The sequence below is a fragment of the Bison bison genome, unplaced genomic scaffold (genome assembly GCF_000754665.1).
Source record: "Bison bison bison isolate TAMUID 2011002044 unplaced genomic scaffold, Bison_UMD1.0 scf7180017845377, whole genome shotgun sequence".
NCBI classification, from domain to species: Eukaryota; Metazoa; Chordata; class Mammalia; order Artiodactyla; family Bovidae; genus Bison; species Bison bison.
The window spans coordinates 7,403-11,526 of record NW_011475950.1 but is presented as its reverse complement, the minus strand read 5'-3'; positions in this window follow the sequence as shown (position 1 = coordinate 11,526).

Below are 4,124 nucleotides of genomic sequence, written 5' to 3'. Positions count from 1 at the left end.
CAGGCCAAAGGGCAATTGTCAAGGAGTGCACAGGGCTGTAGCTTTGGGGCTGTCCTAGCCTCATTGTCTTGTCAACTGCTGCATGAAGACATAAACTTATAGCCAGGACAAAACTGGGAAGACAAAAGAAGCATGATTCACAATTATCTGAACAGACTGATATCCTGGGCTTGAATCCAAGAAAAGGAAACAGAACAAGAAAAAAATATATATCAAACCCTAACTTTATATATGTAAAATTATATTGAGCAAGTACAAGATGGGTAAATCTTGATTTAGCTGCTCTCAGTATGGAAAAAGAACTAGGACAATTTATCAGATCATCTATCAGTATAAACCAATTGTGTGATTGAGCTCTCCCAAAAGCTACATTTGGGCACATCAATCAAATCACAGAGTTCAGATTAAAGCAAAAATAAAATAAAACACAGTTTCACTGCTATAAGCTCATCATATATGCCTACAATGTCACATGCAGTTATGAATGCCATGTGTTAAGAGTGACAAGTCAGATGAACCAGACTATATTTCAGGTAGAGACCTTGATGGCTACCAAGCATGCCATTAGAGAAATGACTGGAGAGTTTGGAGAACAGAAAAGAAAAGGAAGACAGGACACTTGTGAAAATGTGAAGACCTGCCATGTCGTAAGGGAAGTAGTTGTGTTAGCGTTGCTTCAGCAGGGAAAAATCAGGTCTAACCAACAGGCTAAAAATTAAAAGAGGCTAATTTCCATATAATACAAGTGAAAATGCTCTACTGAGTAGTGTCAACTTAGTGGCGTATTATCATGAAAGGGATTTCATTTTCTCTCCTGATCTCCTCTCGATTGTGCTAAGTGGAAACAGAATCTGGAAGAAGTGACAATGTCCCAGTTCTGAGCCTAGACCACAAGAGGCTGCACACTCTTTGACTCTCTCAGAGCCCTGCCACCACCAGGCCAGCCTGCTCAGGAAGTAAACACATGGAAGAGAGCCATTCCAAGTGCTGCCATCCTAGACCGATTATTCCCATTGACCCCCAGACTGCATGTGAATTCATGGGCAAGCTTACTCAACATCAGCCTAGCCAAGCCCAGACCAGAACTGCCCAGTGGACCTGTAGACTACTGAGCAACAATAAATGCTAACTGTTTAAACCACTAAGTCTTGGGTAGTTTGTTATTCACAATAGCTAGCTGATACAGTGGAGACCTTTTGTCCCCTTTCCAGGCATATTACTCCATAGTCCCTCCTTGCCCCAGGCTATTCCCTCAAGTGGCCCTCCATCAGAAACCTACAACAAGCTCTGAAATCAAATGAATCCTCTATTTTCCCTCATCCAGCTAAGAATCCCTGGGGCACAATTTCAGCCTATCTCTTATACAAACCTCTCTATTCCTACCCCTCTACTCTTTCACAGCCTCCATCAGAACGTGTGCCCTTGAAGAACTTAACTTCCTTTTCCACAGCTGCACATGCCTGGCCCACTTTGACTGAAAAGACCACCTCCATTCAGATGACAGCACTAATGGCAGAGCCTGAGACAAGCATCTGGATGCAGGCAGTTCACTGGGAGGGGAGCCTAGGAAACAGAGCGAAGGAGGGAAGGAAGTAAGGCTCATAAAGACTACATAACACTGTCAAGCTGGTTACCACTGTGGCCCATGGACATCATTTCCACTGGGGATCCACCATATGTATTGGATCCCAAATTATTCATCTTAAGGACAGAGGCCAAAGCTTTATTCATTCACTACCATCTTCCTTAGTTTGCAGGTGGCCCAACAAGCATTACCTTGCCCACACTTCCCAGCACTAACTGAACTGTGTTCCATGGCATAGAAGAAAATCCTAAGACAGAAAAGAAGAAAAATACCTCTCATGGTGTGCTGGGACACAGGCTGGACAGGGGATGTTAGCAATGTCCATGGAACTTTTCACCACAGCTATGCTAAAATCAAAAGGGCCAAGGACAAGTGGCTCAGAGTACAGAAGAGCCTGTTACAGGCCCTACATTCAGCTCTCCAGGCTATGAGTCCATTCATTTCTCCTGACTAAACCCATCAACTCCATGAGCTCTCTCCTTTCAGATATCCCACAGATACTTTCAACTCACAATGACAGAAACTGAGAAGAGTCTGGAGCACACCCATGGATCCAAACTCTAGTTGCATTTGCTGATAGCAGCAGCATGGGCTCCCTCAACTGTGAGTGGGTTAGCCAGTGGATGAGACTCTGAAGGCCCCTGCCAGGCTCTGGAAGCAATTCTTCCTGAATTGGGACATGAATTAGAGAGATGGTCACATCCATAAAGAAGAGGTGGAGCTCAGGATTGGGCACTGCCCTTTCCCCATGTTGGGGGCAATGCACCTCCTGTGGTGGTCATGGGCCTGTCGCTTGCTGGCTCCAAGATCCAGGCTATCAGGTCACAGATACCTGTCAAAATGCATCGTCCAGCAGAGGTTCAACTGTCGCTCCTCCCCCCCCACACACACAATGCAATAAAGTCTTGCTTCCAATTACACACTTCTTTCAATATTCCTGCTCAACATTCCTTTGTTTTCTTTTGAATTCGTTTTAACATCTGTAAATTCCCTCATGAATAATAAAATCTTTTAATGTGTCCATATCTATATGAGTGACAAGATTTCATTCTTTTTGAAAAATATCTTTTAACCGCTTTGGAGCTCACAGTGAGATGCCCAACAGACTCACCTGTCAGAGCCAGGTAAACACTGTTCATGGAGAAGTGTGCCTGGTGTGTGGTGAAAGCCCAGGTGTGTCTTTTCTTATCTCTCCTGGGTGAAGCCAGAACACCAACAAAACTATGTGGACTCTGTGTTCTTCTAATTTAAAACTGCCTCTCTACTAATGTTTTATTTCGGTTTATTTTTGGCTGTTAAGTTATTCCCTATCATTGGCAGAAATGGATGGGGGTTTGGTACAAGGATCTGACCATCCAGAGCTCTCTCTAAATGGGTTCATGGTCTATAGATATTCAAGTCTATATGATTCAGGTCCCTGCCCACAAAAGAGAATCTGGTTTGTCAGCCTTTTTATTTTTAGTCCATTTTTTATCTCAAATCAATTCAAAATGTCATGCCCTTTGGGAAGAAAACAGCTATTTGAAATCTGGACTAGGGAGATTTTCTGCTTGTGTTTACACTTAACCCATGACTGAAATTGTAGAACTGAAGCTATGTCTCTGTGGCTATATGTACTTGTGTCTATAGTTCAGAAATTCCTTCATCTCTGATTATGTGAGGATGTAATGTGTTCCTACCTTTGGATACATGTCAATGTTCATCGCAGCACTGTTTACAACAGCCAAGGAAGCAACCTAAATGTCCACTGACAGAGGAATGGATAAAGAAGATGTGGCATATATATACAATTGAATATTACTAAGCCATTAAAAAGAATGAAATAATGCCATTTGCAGCAATATGGACAGACCTACAGTGTCATACTGTAAGTCAGACAGAGAAGGAGAAATATTGTATGACTTCCCTTTTATGTGGAATCTAAAAAGAAACGATACAAATGAATTTACTTATAAAACAGAAAGACTCATAGACTTAGAAAATGAACTTATGGTTGCCAGTGGTGGGGGGTAAGTGATATGAAGTTTGGGAAGGTCATGTACACACTGCCATATTCAACATGGATAACCAACAAGGACCTATGGTATAGCACATGGAACTCTACTCAATGTTTGGTGCCAGCCTGGATGGGAGGGAGGTTTGGGGGAAAATGGATAAATGTATATGTATGGCTGAGTCCCTTCACTGTTTACCTAAAACTACCATAACATTGTTAATCGGCTATATCCCAATACAAAAAAAAAAAAAAAGTTTAAAATTTGAAAAAAAATACAGGACCTCTATTCTGATTGGCATATCTAAATAAATAAGTGCTTATATAGACTGAATATAACTAAAATTTCCTACAATATAAAAATGAACTACTAATACTTTAAAAGTGCTAGATTTTAAAATATTTTAAAAGTTCAAATTGACATAATTCATGTTAATCTTTGACTATGATGACAAGTATAATATTTTGGTTTTAATGACAAATAGGTCTTCTCTGAGTCATCAGTGTTAATTATAATACAAGCATACATTTTTAAGCCTCTTGGGT